The 18482-nt window shown below is 37.6% G+C and overlaps 1 protein-coding gene and 1 long non-coding RNA gene across 2 annotated transcripts in view; both read left to right on the top strand.

Annotated features, from left to right (window-relative positions):
* LOC115219639 (integrin alpha-4) overlaps nucleotides 1-13712 on the top strand; it is a 185855-nt gene extending 172143 nt beyond the window's left edge. Inside the window, exon 22 of the mRNA XM_036509667.1 lies at nucleotides 13682-13712. The gene's annotated coding sequence lies outside the window, so the exon portion shown is untranslated. The remainder of the gene's footprint in view (nucleotides 1-13681) is intronic.
* A 4655-nt stretch (nucleotides 13713-18367) lies between these two features.
* The window catches only part of LOC118766310, an 11528-nt gene continuing 11413 nt past the window's right edge, over nucleotides 18368-18482 (top strand). Inside the window, exon 1 of the long non-coding RNA XR_005002233.1 lies at nucleotides 18368-18482. This exon is cut by the window's right edge and continues 167 nt beyond it. This is a non-coding gene — a long non-coding RNA (uncharacterized LOC118766310).

The following is an 18482-nucleotide window of genomic DNA, read 5'->3' as shown; positions in this document are numbered from 1 at the left end:
TGGGTGTTTTTTACGTGCCACCTGTAATCACTGGCCAAAAGGGGTTTGTGCAGGTCATTGGGCCATGGCAGCTGTTACATTGCATTGATGCAGTTATTCATAATTTGCTTCTCACCTATGTGGTTTTAGGTTCAATCCTACTGTCTGACATCTCACATAACTGTTTAGGCGATTTGAGACTTTATCTGAACATCACACAGTTGTTGTAAATGAGTATCACCATTTCATACAAGCAGTATCCTTCATTTCCAATCTTCCATGAAAACATGTCTGGCCATCAAGAAATATTATCTTTCTTGGGAACAAGTAAAGGTTGGTGACAAGAAGGACACTCAACTGTAGAAAATCTACCTTGACAGATTTCACCCAACCCACGAGAGCATAGAAACATGCACATTAGAATGATATACTTCTATTTATGTGTGTGTGTGTGTGTACTTGTTTATATCTGTGCTCTATAAATGTTGCTTGCTATGAGCAGTGTTATTGCCATCACATCTATCAACAGATCATCTGCTGGCTTTACACCTTCAAAAATATGTGAAGTAAGATACTTCCTACTCAAAAAGAAAGGTAAGTGTTAGCAGCAGGAAGAGTATCCAGCTGTAAAACAGTGCTTCAGTATTATAAGGTGGCGAGCTGGCAGAATCATTAGCACGTCGGGCGAAACGCTTAGCGGTATTTCGGCTGCCGTTACGTTGTGAGTTCAAATTCCGCCGAGGTCGACTTTGCCTTTCACCTTTCGGGGTCAATAAATTAAGTACCAGTTATGCACTGGGGTCGATATAATCGACTTAATACCTATGTCTGTCCATGTTTGTCCCCTCTATGTTTAGCCCCTTGTGGGTAATAAAGAAATAAGTATTATAAGCCTCTAATCTATGCTAGCATAGAAAAACAGACTTAAAACAGATGGATGAACAAATATTAGATGTGTTGGATGAGAAGACAGGACAACATTATGAAAAGAAATAAGTATTAAAAAAACCAGTAAATGTTTTGGAGGATGGGTCTTCTTGAGTACAATAATGTGCCATATATCTCGGTCCTTAGTCATCTCCTTCGTAAATCTCAGCATTTTGAGATCAGCCTTAAATACTTTGTCCTGTGTCTACCTGAGTCTCCTTCTTCTACAACTTCTGGGGAAAATGAAAGAAAGAGGGACTCAAGGCAACGAGTCAGGTTTCTGTAAGAAGCCTTCAAAACTTTAGGTTGCATGGAGTCAAAACTTCAAACTTTGGGTTGTATGAGGCCAAACCAAGTGGTTTTCACTTTCCACCTGCCAAATCTGCTCATAAGGCTTTGGTTGGCTCAGGGCTATAATTGAATTCACCAAAGATGTCATGCAATGGGATTGAACCCAAGACCACATGATTAGGGAGCTTCTTAATCATACAGCCATGCCTGTGACTGTAATTGAAAAGTTTAACCAAAATAGTAGAATCTGAGGAAATTAATTCATGTTTTGTGTCTGTAGACAATTATAGAAATAGTTGAAACAGTGGAATGAATTTTATTCTGTGAAGAGGAAGAGATGTCAAGGTGTCTAACATTAGAGGTGGAATTACAGAATGGTGCCACCCACCTCCAAGTCAGACAGAAGTAAAATGTCAACTTAATCTTTAGTTTAGAATATGGTAAAATTAATGTTAGGTGGGCAGAGAATGGAGATAAGGAAAGAAATTAAGAATCTCTGTGACTTATTTTCTTCAGATAAACCAAAACAGATCTTATTCTTCTTGTGGTGGTATCATTGGTAACTGAGTCAGCTCTGATGAAGTAAACCTATGATCAAAGACATCCCAGTCATGACCATCCTGTCTTCTTCCTACATGCAAGGTGCCCAGGACTAAATTAGTCAATGTATCTGTTTTAATGGAAATTTAACTGCTATTTCTAGCAAGTCGAATGACCACATAAAGGTTTTTTGTTTCAGTCATTCATAATTGTGGGCATAATGTTGTTTAACCCTAGGTCAGTGCTCATTCGTTTGTCAATATAGCTTTATGTAAGATGATAGGATTTGATTTGATTCAATAGTCAAGTGACCACATAAAGGTTCCTTCCTCAATTCAAGCATGAGGAATCATGGAATCATTTGTGCAGTGTTGTCGTTTTTTAACCCAAGGTCAGTATTCATCAAGTGGATCTGATTGATCACAGACAACTCAGTCATGACTATCCTGTCATATCTCAGAATCTCTTTCTCACTCTTAGCTCATTCTTTGTTGTTGTTTAACACCAGATGGAACCAGATGAGCAGTACTATGATCAATACTCTAACCAAAGGCATTCCAACAGTGACCATCCTGTTTATTATTCAGACATAGTGTATCTAGGACTACATTATCTAACTTGTTTGACAATCATGTATGTATAGTTGTGCGATAAGAAGTTAGCTTCCCAACCACAAATTTTCAGGTTGATTTTCACTGCATGGCACTACGGGCAAGTGTCTTTTACTTAAGCCTTGAGCCCTGTCAATAGATAGAAACTGAGAGAAGCTCATCATATATGTGCCATCACCATCATCATTTAATGTCCATTTTCCGTGCTGGTATGGATTAGACAGTTTGATGGGAACTGGTAAGCTGAAGGGATGCACTAGGCTCCAGTTTGATTTTGTCTTGGTTTCTACAGCTGGATGCCCTTTCAAACATCAACCATGCCATAGCGTGTAGTGGGTATCTTTTATGCATCACCGGCACAGCTGCCTTTTATGTGTCACTGGCACAGATGCCTTTTTTGTATTGCCAAAAGTCTCAGTAACTTGTCATCACCTCCATGAAATTCAACATTCAAAGATCATATATTCTACTAGTTCATCCTATGTCTCCCTCTTCCATAGGATCCCTCCACAGTTAGAGATTGGTACTTCTTCACACAGCTGTCCTTGTCCATACGCATCACATGACCAATGCAGACTTCTCTCTTGCACACTACATCTGATGCCTCTTAAACCCATTTTTTCTCTAAAAACACTTATATTCTTATTTCTTTACTACCCACAATGGGCTAAACACAGAGAGGACAAACAAGGACAGACAAACGGATTAAGTCGATTACGTCGACCCCAGTGTGTTACTGGTACTTAATTTATCGACCCCGAAAGGATGAAAGGCAAAGTCAACCTCGGTGGAATTTGAACTCAGAACGTAACGGCAGATGAAATACAGCTACGCATTTCGCCCGGCGTGCTAACGATTCTACCAGCTCAACACCCTTCTGTCATACATGCACACTGACATTGCACATCCAACGGAACATGCTTGTGACATTTTTTTCAAGCCTTTACATGTCCTCTGCAGTCACAGCTCGTGTTCCACTGCCATGTAGCATGACTGTCTGCACACAGGTATCATACCATCTGCCTTTCACTCTGAGTGAGAGGCCCTTTGTTACCAACAAAGGTAGAATCTCTCTGAACTTTTCCCAGCCTATTCTTATTCTAGCAGCTATGCTTTCAAGCATCCTTCTCCACTGCTGACTTGGTCGCCTAGTAACATCCAACGGACATTTGTGACATTTTTTTCAAGCCTTTACATGTCCTCTGCAGTCACAGCTCGTGTTCCACTGCCATGTAGCATGACTGTCTGCACACAGGTATCATACCATCTGCCTTTCACTCTGAGTGAGAGGCCCTTTGTTACCAACAAAGGTAGAATCTCTCTGAACTTTTCCCAGCCTATTCTTATTCTAGCAGCTATGCTTTCAAGCATCCTTCTCCACTGCTGACTTGGTCGCCTAGGTAACAGAAGCTATCTATTACTTCTAAATATCCCCCTGTCTTCCAGTCTTCCATGAAAACATGACCAGCCACGGAGAAACATTGTTTTCTTTGGAAACAGGTGGGAGTGCGTGACAGGAAGAGCGTCCAGTCATTGAAAATATGCCTCAAAAGATCTTGTTTGACCCATGCAGACAAGCAAAAGTAGGTATTAAAATGATGATGATGATGATGATGACATACATTTGCATGTGCCCCTTTTGCAAATGTATGTTGGTGACGAATGTAGACACCACAGAGAAACTAACAAACAAAACAACACAACAGAAATATGATAACAAAAAACCTGGAGCTGGTCAAAAGACTTTGTGATATTTGTTCTGCACAAATATGCAGGCACTCCCTTGTCAGTTGCTGTTAGAAATACAGCCAACCAGTGATTGGCTTGTGGGAAAGCTGTAACTAATAGTGCTATTTTTCAGGAACTATTGAATAGAATGTAAAATAAATAAAAATAACACAAGAGCCTTTTTTTTTCTCTTTAACCTAACATAGAAGGAGGTGCAGAGATAACCAGGAACCTGCAAGTATCCTAACCCTCTTCCCTCCTCCCATCCCACATGAATGAGTTGGAGCAAAAACAGCATAAAAGAAAGAATTTGGTTAATTTTTATCTTGTGATTTACGAGGTTACAACCTTGATTACTGGTTATCTTACACACATGCAGGATACGATGATTGTGATGATGGTGATGATGATGTTGATGATTGTGGTGATGATGGTGATTATGATGATGATACTGCTGCTGCTGTTGTTGATGATGAAAGGGGGGGGCAGAAAGTGGGTAAGTGGTTTGTGTATCGGTTGCAGAGTGGAAACTGTTATCAGGATGGAAGATGTTGTTATTTAGCCCCAGGTCAGCTCCAACCAAGCAGACCAATGATCAAAGACATTCCAGTCGCAACCATCCAGCTTTTTCCCTAATGTGTTTGAAACTCAAGCCTGTCTTATCTAACATGTCCTCTTCTAAAACAACAGCGTGTGATTTTTAGGGCATTTGGTCACTATTTCTAGCAGGTTGAGATACCACGAGGATGTTAATTTGGGGTGGCAGGAAATATCCTCGGGTATATATATTCTTCTAAAGGGTATTTGGGCTAAATTTGTTAATTTGCAGAAAAGGAAAAGAAAACACATCATCTGAAAATAAAAGTATAAGAAAAAATTTTAGAATATGGCTGGGAGATAACAGTTTATTCAAAATAACCATCCTTAGTTTTCCTCATGGCTTCAAGATGGCCCTGGTGCATGCATTTTTCACTTGGGTCTTGGGAAGATCTTTGAATCTCTCCATGATCTTGACCACCAGCTCAGTCTTGGTGAACAGTTGGTGTTTTCCCCATGGAATTATAACCAAGGGAATTACAAGGCCAGAAATTAGGCGACAGCTGAAATCATAGAAATTCTCTGACACCCTCTTCTGACTCTTTCTATAGGTATAGCAAAGTGCCAAGTCCTGTATCCACACATATAACCATCCAGCAAAAACTATCCAGCTAGGGTCTGACTGCAGTCTCTAGTAGCTGTACTATGTTCAAAGATATGGGGTGGCATGACATACCTTCACTAGAGACACACCCCAAAATTATCACAATCTGGGGAAACTTGGTTTTCATGATGTCCATGTCATATCTTTCTGCCTTTACAATGTCCACAGAGCATTGAGCAGTAGTCATGGCAACAGCATTTTGATGCCTGGCAAGAATAATCACCAATACTCAGGTGGCTTCCAGTCCTCCATGTCAGCTAACTTTTTCTCAACTAAAACTTTAATCCTTATGCTCTCCAACATCATTGACTGTTCACCAATATATGAAACTTTTCCTGAAAAACAAGAGACACAAAAATTGCCAAATTTCGCTTGAACACTTTGTATATACAATCAGGGTTTTACTTGTTTCAGGCATTAGACTGTGGCCATGCTGGGGCACTGCCTTGAAGAATTTTAGTGGAATGAATCAATCCCAGTACTTACATTTTACAGCCTGGTACTTATTCTATTGGTCTCTTTTGCTGAACTGCTAAGTTATGGGAATGTAAACACACCAACACCTGTATGTGGTAATGGGGAACAAACATACACACACACTCACATATATACGACAAGCTTCTTTCAGTTTCTGTCTACCAAATCCATTCACAAGGCTTTGGTTGACCTGTGGCTATAGTAGAAGACACTTGCCCAAGGTGCCATGTAGTGGGACTGAACCTAGAAGCATATGGCCAAGAAGCAAAGTTCAACAACTGCTTGCCCCGGTAAAATCACTGAGTTGGAATGAATTTGAGAAAAGAAAAGTGTGGCCAACACAGTTGATAGTCTGCTAATTGGTGAAAAAAATCTCAATATAACGGTGTCCAGTAATTTTGTTGCCTTTAATTTGATAATTAAAATGGGATTAGGAAAACATAAAAATCACCACCACCAGCATCATCATCACTACCACCACCACCACCACCACTGCTCTGTGACCAAATCCTATTTGTCTTTCACTTCCTATCCCAGAAACTGCCTTCTCCTCAGTCCTCATTTCTAATCATCTCCTAAACTAACACACTTACCTACCCACCCACCTTTTCTGTTCTTCTATCCTTATTCTCTCTCTCTCCTTTTTGTATTTGTATTTTGTACCTTTGCAGTTCTCTCTTACCAGCTCTCTATGTCTCTTTCCAACTGGGGAAGCCATGTATTCACACCTCTTCAGCAAGACCTCAGTTCCTGTTCCATTATTATACCTTCATATTCTTCAATATTAAACTCACCCAGTTGAGGGGTCTTGTCTTGCAAGTGACTTGGTGACTTCACTAGTGCTGGTGCCACAAGAGAAGCATCCCGTACACTCTGTAAAGTGGTTGGCATTAGGAAGGACATCCAGCCATAGAAACCATGCTAAAGCAGGAAATTGGAAGCAAACATAGCTCTCAGAGTTATTGGTTTCTCCCAAACAGTCGAACCCATGTTAGCATTGAAAAAGGGCTGCTGCTGCTGATATGTATATATATATATATATATATATATGTATATTAAATAAATAATAATATATACAACTATATTAATTATTAATTTAATATCATTATCATCATCGTTTAATGTCTGCTTTCCATGCTAGCACGGGTTGGATGATTTGACTGAGGACTGGCAAACCAGATGGCTGCACCAGGCTCCAATCTTGATCTGGCAGAATTTCTACAACTGGATGCCCTTCCTGACACCAATCACTCCGAGAGTGTAGTGGGTGCTTTTACGTGCCATTCATGCGGTACTGGCAATGACCATGCTCGGATGTTTTTTTCACATACCACAGGCACAGGTGCCAGTAAGGCGACACTGGTAACACTCACGCTTGAATGGTGCCTTTTACATTCGAAGCCAGTTAGCTGCTCTGGCAATGATCATGCTTGGATGGTGCTCTTAGCACCCCATTAGCATGAATGCCAGTCATCGAATTTGATTTCAATTTCACTTGCCTCAACAGGTCTTCGCAAGCAGAGTTTAGTGTCAAATGAAGGAAAGATACACATAAATGGGCTGGTTACACCCCTGGCATAAGTCACGACGTTATGGTCTCATTTGGCTTGCTGGGTCTTCTCAAGCACAGCATATTTCCAAAAGTCTCGGTCACTACTCATTGCCTCAGTGAGGCCTAATGTTCGATAGTTGTTCTTCACCACTTCATCCCAGGTCTTCCTGGGTCTACCTTTTCCACAGGTTCCCTCAACCACTAGGGTGTGACACTTTTTCACACAGCTATCCTAATCCATTCTTGCCACATGACCATACCAGTGCAGTTGTCTCTCTTGCACACCACATCTGATGCTTCTTAGGTCCTACTTTTCTCTCAAGGTACTTACACTCTGTCGGGTAAGCACACTGACATTACACATCCACCGGATCATACTGGCTTCATTCCTTGCGAGCATATGCATGTCCTCAGTAGTCACGGCCTATGTTTCACTGCCATGTAGCATGGCTGTTCATACACATGCGTCATACAGTCTACCTTTTACCCTGAGTGAGAAGCCCTTTGTCACCAGCAGCGGTAAGAGCTCTCAGAACTTTGCCCAGGCTATTCTTATTCTAGCAGCTACACTTTCAGCACACCCTCCTAATATATAAATTGCTTATAAAATTTTATTCCATGCTGACTACCTGATAATAATCATTAACATGATTTTTATCCTTATTTTACATATATTTATATATATATATATACTCATACAGACATGTATACATGTAAATGCATTATTATTCATGTGCACACACACACATATATATATATATATATATATATATATACACATATGTAACATATACATACATGTACACACACACAGACACGTTTAATTATATCTTATGACTGATAAATTCTGAGATCCTTTCTACATTTTCTCAGTTCATTTTTGTGAGTTATTTATTTTTTTTTATAACTTTTCACTTTTTTTCTGTTTGAGATATCAGCAATCTTGTAGCTTAGTCAACCCTTTAAACATTTACAATCAACTTGACACATCTTGACACTTCTACTGAAAAGAAACAAGCAGGGCTTTGTTCAATCAGTTCCATGCCTCTCTTCCATTTTAGTTCTCAGAACAGAGGAGGTGGGGCGGGGCTTACATGTTGAGATAGAAGTGGATAAACAACTAAAGAAAATATAATAAATGTTCCAATGATATCACAATATATACATACACACATACTTATGTGTGTGCATGTATGTATGTGTATGAAAGAGACCTGTCATGTGTGTGTGTGTGTATTACTGTCATGTAGCCTTGACATTGTGTGATTGTTCTAAAATGTGTGTGGCCTTCATTACTAATCATCATCATCATCATCATTGTCTAAAGTTTGCATTCCATGTTGGCATGTGTTGGACGGTTTGACTGAGGGCTGGCAATCCAGAAGGCTGCACCAGGCTCCAATCCGATCTAGCAAAGTTTCTACAGCTGGATGCCCTTCCTAACGCCAACTACTCCGAGAGTGTAGTGGGTGCTTTTTACATGCCACCAGTACGAGGGCCAGTCAGGTGGAACTGGCAACGACAATGCTCGAATGGTGCTTTTTACATGCCACTGGCATGGGACTAGTCAGCCAACACTGGCATCGATCACGTTCGAATGGTGCTTTTAACATGCCACCGGCACAGGACCAGTCAGGCGGCACTGATATTGACCATGCTTGAATGGTGCTTTTTCCAATTTTCTGTGAAAAATATGTCTTGCCATCAAGAAATATTACCTCATTTGGAAACAGGTGAGGGTTGGTGACAAGAAGGGTAGCATTGAAAATCTACCTTGACAAATTCTGTCCAACCCATGTGAGCATGGAAAAGTAATGATGATAATATATATATATTTTCTTTAATTCTTTTACTTGTTTCAGTCATTTGACTGTAGCCATGCTGGAGCACCACATTTAGTTGAACAAATCAACCCCAGGACTTATTCTGTGTAAGTGTAGTACTTACTTTATCATTCACTTTTTGCCGAACTGCTAAATTACGCAGACATAAACACACCAACATCAGTTGTCAAGCAATGGTAGGAGGACAAACACAGATACATACATACACACAAATACATACATATATATATGTATATGACAGGCTTCTTTCAATTTCTATCTACCAAATCCATTCACAAGGCTGTGGTTGACCCAAGACTATAGTAATAGACACTAGCTCAAGGTGTTACGCAATGGGACTGAACCTGAAACCATGTGGTTGGGAAGTAAGCTTCTTACCACACAGCCACGTCTGTATATATACATATATACTAATATACTTGCTTGTTATTCATACACCTGTCTTTTGTTTTTCAACCAATTTCAACTATATATATATATATATATGTATGTATATACACCCACATATATATATGTCCTTTTTCCCTTCCTCAAAAGTGGAACAGCTTAACTGAATTGCACTTTGCTAGGATGGATGGCCAGCAGCTTCTTTTTCCCAAGTGTTAAGGTTGATTCCAGTTTGAAGGAGGGAATACTTCTGTTGGTCTTTGAATCTACATTTTTGGGCTCCCCGATGTTGTTTGCCGTTGATGACCTCACTGTAAAGGATGGTCCAAAGGAATCTTGAAGTGGCCATTCAGATGGCATGACCTGACAACTTGAGATGATCAATGCCTGAGACTGTTCCATTCCAAACTTGGCCTTCTGAGTCACATCAGGTTTAAGCATCATGGAGGCACCAGATGAACCAAACTCAGACATGAGTGGTGCTGCTGCTGATATGCATATGTATATATCTCAATCTCTGTTGATTCACCAGGAATAATAAATTACAGAACTTTATATATAAATGTAGAGGGTTCTTCTAAAACGTTACAACTGAAAGGTTCTCAACTGCAGTTCTCCGAGTTACACATATCTAATTCTTCAAATGGTAATCCAAACCAGATTTCCCTTGAAATATCTGTCCTTTCAATGTATTTTCAATATTATTTGGAAGTTATGAAGAAAACACTTATCTTTATCTTTACATTCCTTTTAAAAAAATCTTGTGAACAACAAATGTAAAAATGGCTGCTTCAAGTTCTGTTCTGTATTTTAGAAATGAGGAACTCTGTACATTATTTACATTATATACATTGGATGGATGTGTCCTCATCTTGTTTGTTGTTACCACGTTTCGGTTGATTTACTCTCCAGCCTTCATCAGGTGTCCTGGTAGAATTTTAAGCCCAACCCGGGTATTATTTTGCTGCTGCTACTGTTGTTGTTGTTGTTCTTCTTCTTCTTCTATTTCTTCTTGTTCATTCAAGGCACTGCCTGGAATTGAACTCAAAATCTTGAGGTTAGTAGCCCACGCTCTTAACGATTAAATAATAATAATAATAATAATAATAATAATAATAATAATAATATCAGTAAAAATACCTTAGGAATGCAAACCCAGGATTGGGTTCAAAATTTGACCAGGACATCTGATGAAGGTTGGATAGTAAATCAGCCGAAACGTTGTGGTAATAACAAACAAGATGAGGACACATATCCGTCCAATGTAAATAAGGTAAATAATGGTTGCTTCAAGTTCATGTTTTTCTTTTCATTTCTGGTTGTCATAGGAATATTTCAAAGATCTTAAACTTCAAACAAGTGAGGTCACTCTAATAAATTTCCTTATGAAATTGTATTGTAGTTTAAATAATATTTTAATCTGCTTAGCCATATCCAGCCAAAATATTTCATTTATTTTATGTTCAAACTGGTCAAATACAGGCTCTTACATCTACCCTATAATGTCATAGAATATGAAAGTAAACAATCTCATAATCGAAATCTCAAAGCTACAAGACAATGCAGAATTAATTCCAAACAATATGAATAGAAAAAGCAATACACGCCTGTGTTTAATGATTTCTTATATATGTTTAAGGCCATATATTTTGTGGGTGACATCAAACCTGGAAGGATCAACAGCAAGGTTGACTTTGGTGAGATTAGAACTTGGAAGACACATAACTACTGCAAGGAACTTTTTTTTGAATTTTTACCAATTCCACCACCGTTTGCTACTATTTTCATAGAGGTGCCAATGAGAGAACCTTTACATGTAGTTGCTTAACATGCTAGAAATAACAACCAAATCGCATTCTACTGTTTTAAAAAGAAAAAGAATAGATTTCATACATGGTTGCTTAACATGCAAAAAATAGCAACCATATCTCCCTCAAATAGCAACCATATCTCCCTCAAATCACAGACGAAAAAGGGAGAGCCTTAACAAATGGTTGTATAACACACTAAGAATAATAGTCAAACCTCCTCACATCACACCCAACTGTTTTAAAACAAAAATAGAAAGAGAACAATGGATAAAGTAATTTTATATATACAAAATTCCGGATGGTCAAGGCTGGAAAGCCTTTGATTATAGGTCTGCTCATTTAGAGTGAACCTAGGGCTACACAACAATAACAACTACTTTGACACACACATACACAACAAAAAAATCTCTAAATAGATACATAAATAATAATAATAATAATAATAATAATATAATAATAATAATAATCCTTTCTACTATAGGCACAAGGCCTGAAATTTTGGGGGAGGGGACTAGTCAATTACATTGGGGAGGGGGAACTAGTCAATTACTGGTACTTAATTTATCAACTCCGAAAGGATAATAATAATAATAATAATAATAATAATAATACTAATGGGGCAGTACCTACATTAGAACATGTTGTCATTCTGACATTTCCCTTCTTAAAAACTGGTATGAACACCACCTGAACCAAGTGACAGAGGATAATAGAGATACTATTTTGTGGGACTCTACCATCCATACTGTTAATATACATGATATCATAATCAAAGATCTTCGATAAAATGCTTTCTGTCAAGTAGATACGACAGTAGTAACTGATTGAAATATCTCAGCCAAAGAATTTAACAAGTTAGCTAAATATAAGGACCTGGAGATAAAAATGAGCAGAATATAGAAATTCAAAACAGTTCCTGAACCAGTTGTAGCAGGAGCAATAGGCATGGTTTAAAAAATGGTCTTCAATCTTCATTGATAAAAGATCTGGGAAATCAAATATACATGATGTCCAAAAGATTGAACTAACCTCAAGGGCCTATCTCTTGAGGAAATGCCTCTTCTCATAACATAGTTAGGTGGAGATCTGGCTAGGAAGTAAAATGACCCCAAACCAAGCTAAAATATTATTATTATTATTTATAATAATAATAATAATAATAATAGTTATGAGCAAACTCCAGAAAGAATCACCGAAAAAGAAAATTGCAAAATCCTGTGGGATGCAATGATTCAGTGCAATCACCCAACCAGACACTGGAAACTGGACATGGTTGTGGTGAATAAAAAAAAAAAGAAAGAACATGCATGATAATCAACATAGCCATGTGTTGAGAGGAATTCTTTAGGTTTTGAATAATTTACCTTTGGAAACATGGGTGTTTTGTTCAACATCCTCAAACAACTCTTATTCAGGGACCTTTTAAGTAGGCTGGGCTACTCAACCTGAAGAAAATTCTAATTGGGCCCCACCTGCAAGGTCATGAGCTGTTCAGCTTGATATAAGGTCACCATGTTGTGCACATATGGTTGTGATGCATGTGCCTGGTGTACCGTTATCAAACAGGTAGTTATTATGAGCATATTGGGCTTTACATATTTTACCCCAGTATCACTTTGATGGCATGCATTGCTCTCTCATTCAATAATAATAATAATAATAATAATAATAATAATAATAGTAATAAGACAGCCACAAGCAAATATATTTTATGATTTCTAAAGACCTGTACAGAAAATCAAAATAGACAATCTCTAAAATATTAACATCATAGTTATTATCATCATCATCATTATTATTATTATTATTGAGTGAGAGAGCAGTCCATGCCATCAAAATGACACTGGGGTAAAATATACGAAGCCCAGTATACCCATCATGATTACCCGTCTGATAAGGGTACATTAGGCACATGCATCACAACCATATGTGCGCGACATGGTGTTCTCATATCAAGATAAACAGTGCATGACCTTGCAGATGGGGCCCAGTTAGAATTTTCTTCTGGTCGAGTAACCCATTCCGCTCAAAAGGATGTTGAACGAAACACCCATGTTTCCAGAGATAAATTATTCAAACCCCAAAGAATCCCTCTCGACACATGGTTATGATGCTTCCCCACTACTTCTGCTCGTGATCAGAGATGCACATATCATCAGCCACTAAGGGACATGCTCAACTGTTTAAGGTCAAGCAACTGACAAGCAAATCTGTGGTATTGAGCAGAATATTTGCTGTAGCCCATCTTTTATACCAAGACAAAACATGATAACACTTCCAATCAGTTAAGATCAGAAGCCATGAGAGCTACTGTCTGGTACTGCATCAGGGCATTTATTATTATTATTATTATTATTATTATTATTATATTATTATTATTATTATCATCATCATAATCATCATTTTTATTATTATTATCATTATCATTATTATTATTATTATTATTATATTGAAGTTTCAAGGGATTAATATTATTATTTTTGTTTTTAGTTTGTCTTTCCATCATGCAATTTTTTGTACTTTTTTTTGTTTAAATCTTTTCTCACTTTTTCACTCACTGCCTTTCTCTTTTTCTCTCTCTTACTCTATCTTTTTCATACATTCTTTCTTTCTCTCTCTCTCTCTCTCTCTCTCTCACACACTCACACACACACACACATACTGAAAAGACACAGAAGTCATTAAAATTTTTCATTAAAAAAATATAATAAATAAAGAGAAAATAGAAAATGAAAAAAAAAATAATGAAGAGACATTGACCAGAAAATATATGAGATTAATTACATTACAGTAATGAGTCCATTTTCTTTTTTTTCTCGTTTATTTTTTTGCTTTTTTTATTTTTGTTTAAATTGTTTTTCTTTTTAAAAACCATTACATTTAAATACAGTTTCATCAGGAAATTACGAAAAAAAAAAAAATTGTATGAAACAGAACTATTTTTCCAGAACTAATACCCCAAAACGGAGACAGGGTAGAAGAAAAACTGGTTAAGGAATCAGTAGAATACAGAAGATATATAAAATGGTTTAAGAACATTATAAAATTATTTCATAACGATTACAATTATTCATAGTATTACATAATAATTGCGATTATTAATATGAATATTATTGTAAGAAATTCTTAAGTCTCATTATTAATAGTATTGTTATCGTTATCATAATTATTTGTTGGTATCAATGCTGTTATTGTTATTATTATTATCATTATTTGTGTTGCAGTTGTTGCTATTTGAAACTACGTATGGTGTCACACCACTGTCTAAAGATGTTTATGACCATGGCATGAACCATGAATGTGAAGAGATTGAGGGAAAAAACCAAACTATGGCATCACCTGTAGAATTTTGTTGATCACAAGGGAGAAGGAACTGGTATCAGTAGAAAACCAATAACTCCCCCCCATATATATATGTATATATATATATATGTATGTATGTGTGTGTGTGAGCATATTTGTGTGTGTGGTGTGTGCAGATATATAAACACACACACACACATATATACACACACACACATATATATATATATAGACACATACACATATAAATATATCTACCTATGTATTTGTCTGTAAAGTGATATGCGTGTGTGTAACTTTTACAAAGAAAAAAATGGACAGTAACTTTGAAGTTTTGGCTGACTCATCTTGATCAGACTGGGAAGGCAAGCAAACCAAAACTTCAAAGTCACTGTCAGCCTCTTCTTTGTTACAGTTCATAAATATTGACTCTACTAAAAAGTATTGTGCAATACTTCAGTTTAATGTTAAATTGCTTTTGTATAGAACTTGACCTAAAAAAGGAACATTTATATATATATATATAATGTATATGTATATATATATATATATGTGTGTGTGTGTGTGTGTGTGTACATATATATATATATATACATACATGTATATATATATATATATATATATATATATATATATATATATATATATATATATGTGTGTGTGTGTGTGTATGTATGTATACCTAACATCATACATTAAATGTCAAAACAGTAAAAAATTAGATCAGTGCATAAGAAAAACAGACTCAAATAACAATGGGGAGAGAGAGAGAGAGAGAGAGAGAGAGAGAGAGAAAGAAGGAGAAAGAGAGAGAGATAGAGAGTACAACAAAGACAAAGAGAAGAGGAAAGAAAGTAACAAAGAAATTTAAGTAAGACAGAGAAAAAAAGAGAAGGAAAAGGAATATATCTAATTTTCTGGTTTTTAATATTAACAAAATGAATTAAATATTGGGCATGAAAATGAATACCATATTTTTTTGGTAAGGAAAATTCTATGGTTATTTCTTTGTTTATTAATTCTATCATCATCATTGTTTAACGTCCGCTTTCCATGCTGGCATGGGTTTGACGGTTTGACTGAAGACTGGCAAGCCGGGAGGCTGCACCAGGCTCCAATCTGATCTGGCAAGATTTCTACAGCTGGATGCCCTTCCGAATGCCAACCACTCCGAGAGTGTAGTGGGTGCTTTTTACATGCACTGGTACAGGAGCCAGTCAGATGGCACTGGCATCAACTACGCTCAAATGATGCTTGTGTGAAATTTAATGTTCCTACCAGTTTCGGCCTGAGAGCTGTGGTCATGCTGGGGGTATCAGGGAAATATATTTCAAAGAAAAAAAAAATTGTTTAGAAAAATTCCATAGTGTATTTGGATATATTATTTCAACTACATCAGAAGAATGTTGAACTAAAAGTTTAAGTCATTTATCACATTGACTGCATATATATATATATATATATATGTATGTGTGTGAATGTAGGATGAATAAAACACTCTTTCATATTAGCTACATGAAAATACTATTTCACTCAGTTTAAAATCACTAGTGTCACATGAATGGCCATGTATACTGTGGACAGAAAACCAACTATATTATAGTTGGCCACTGGTGTGGTGCTAGTGAAGTTAAGCAAGTGGTGATGGCGTTTCTATGTAGCTAACATATGAAAAGTTTATTTACTGCACCCTATGTTTGTATGTGTGAGTATATATATATATATATATATATATATATATATATATATATATATATATATGTGCTGTGCGCGAGAAGACCCGGCAGGACAAGTGAGTCCACAACCCGTGGCCTTCTACATGGGATGGAGCCAGCCTACGTATGCATACCTTCCCTTCTTGGGACACAAAACTCTACTTGTGAAGACGTGTTGAGGCAAGTGAGGATCAGAATCGAAATCGATCAATGGAAATTGCGGATGTGCTACCAGTGCCGGTGGCATGTCGAAACTCTGCTTGTGAAGACCCATTGAGGCAAGTGAGGATCAGAATCGAAATCGATCAATGGAAATCGATCAATGGAAATTGCAGATGTGTTACCGGTGGCATGTAAGAGAACTTTCCGTTTCGCGACCGTTGCCAGCACCGCCCCGTTTCGTGTCCGTTGCCAGCCTCGCCTGGCCCTCGTGCCGGTGGCACATAAAAAGCACCATCCGTTCGTGGCCGTTTGCCAGCTCTGTCTGGCACCAGTGCGGGTGGCACGTAAAAAGCACCCACTACACTCACGGAGTGGTTGGCGTTAGGAAGGGCATCCAGCCGTAGAAACACTGCCAGATTTGACTGGGCCTGATGAAGCCTTCTGGCTTCACAGACCCCAGTAGAACCGTCCAACCCATGCTAGCATGGAAAACGGACGCTAAATGATGATGATGATGATGATGATATATATATATATAGAGAGAGAGAGAGAGAAAAGGTAATTTCAAAAAGAACAATTCAAACTTTTTAGGGGATCAAAAATGAGAGAAAAAGTGATTTCTAATAAGGATTCATCATGAATATATATATATATATATATATATATATATATACACACACACACATATACACATGCATTTCCAAATTGGGGGAATGGAGCAGGTAAAATCCAGGCTACATGTTTCCTAGCTAACAGAACCTCAGAAGTAAATTATTCAAAGAGGGGTATTCCACTAGCTACTCATAAGGCTAAAGATATCTAATTAAATGAAGGTTACATTGTTGTCATGGAGTCCCAAGTTAATTTGCAGGATATATATTTGTATACATATATATATGATGGACTCTCCCGTCGTTAGACGATGTATGAGGGTTTCACAATTTCTTACTGAACAATCACACGAATGATTTGTTCATAGTGATCAAATGTTTGTGCACACATAAGCTCACTCCCTCCATCAGATTGACACTACCTGTACAGGTGCAATGGGTGCTACCTGTTAGATGTTGAAATGATTGCAGAGCAACATGAAATGAAGTGCTTTGCTCAAGAACACAATGCAACACCTGGTCTGTGAATCGAACCCATGATCTCGCAATTGTGAGTGCAACATCTTAACCACTAAGCATGCATCTTCACACACACACACACACACACATATATATCAAATGCAAATAGAGCAAGAAGTTATAGTAACCAACAAAGGGATAAAATATTCATACATACTATCGGTATCTGTTACCTGTATTATCCCCAGCAGGCACACCATGCATGTAGATTGCAGATAACAGGATAAACAAGTGCTTATCAGGAACCAATGCAAATAATTAGAAAATGGAGAGGTTTCTCCAGGAGTGGCTGTGTGGTAAGTAGCTTGCTTACCAACCACATGGTTACGAATGCAGTCCCACAGCATGGCACCTTGGGCTAGAGTTTTCTACTATAGCCCGAGGCCGACCAAAGCCTTGTAAGTGGATTTGGTAGACGGAAACTGAAAGAAGCCCGTCGTATATATGTATATATATATATGTATGTGTGTGTATATGTTTGTATGTATGTCCTTGTACCCTCCCCCCACCCCCAACATCGCTTGACAACCGATGCTGGTGTGTTTACTTCCCCGAACTTAGTGGTTCAGCAAATGAGAACCGATAGGATAAGTACTAGGCTTACAAAGAATATATCCTGGGGTCAATTTGCTTGACTAAAGTTGGTGCTCCAGCATGGCCGCAGTCAAATGACTGAAACAAGTAAAAGAATAAAAGAAAATATATATATATGTGTATAGAAATATCTTTTGGTTTTAACTTCATCTGTATAGTTAATAGCATGTTAATTAAACTGAAGAAATAAAAGTGCAAACGGAAGGAAGGAATCAGATTAAACAGTTTTG

The sequence above is a fragment of the Octopus sinensis genome, linkage group LG15 (assembly GCF_006345805.1).
Source record: "Octopus sinensis linkage group LG15, ASM634580v1, whole genome shotgun sequence".
Taxonomy (NCBI): Eukaryota; Metazoa; Mollusca; class Cephalopoda; order Octopoda; family Octopodidae; genus Octopus; species Octopus sinensis.
The sequence above is the reverse complement of the archived record's forward strand: the minus strand, read 5'-3'. Positions and strand labels throughout refer to the sequence as shown.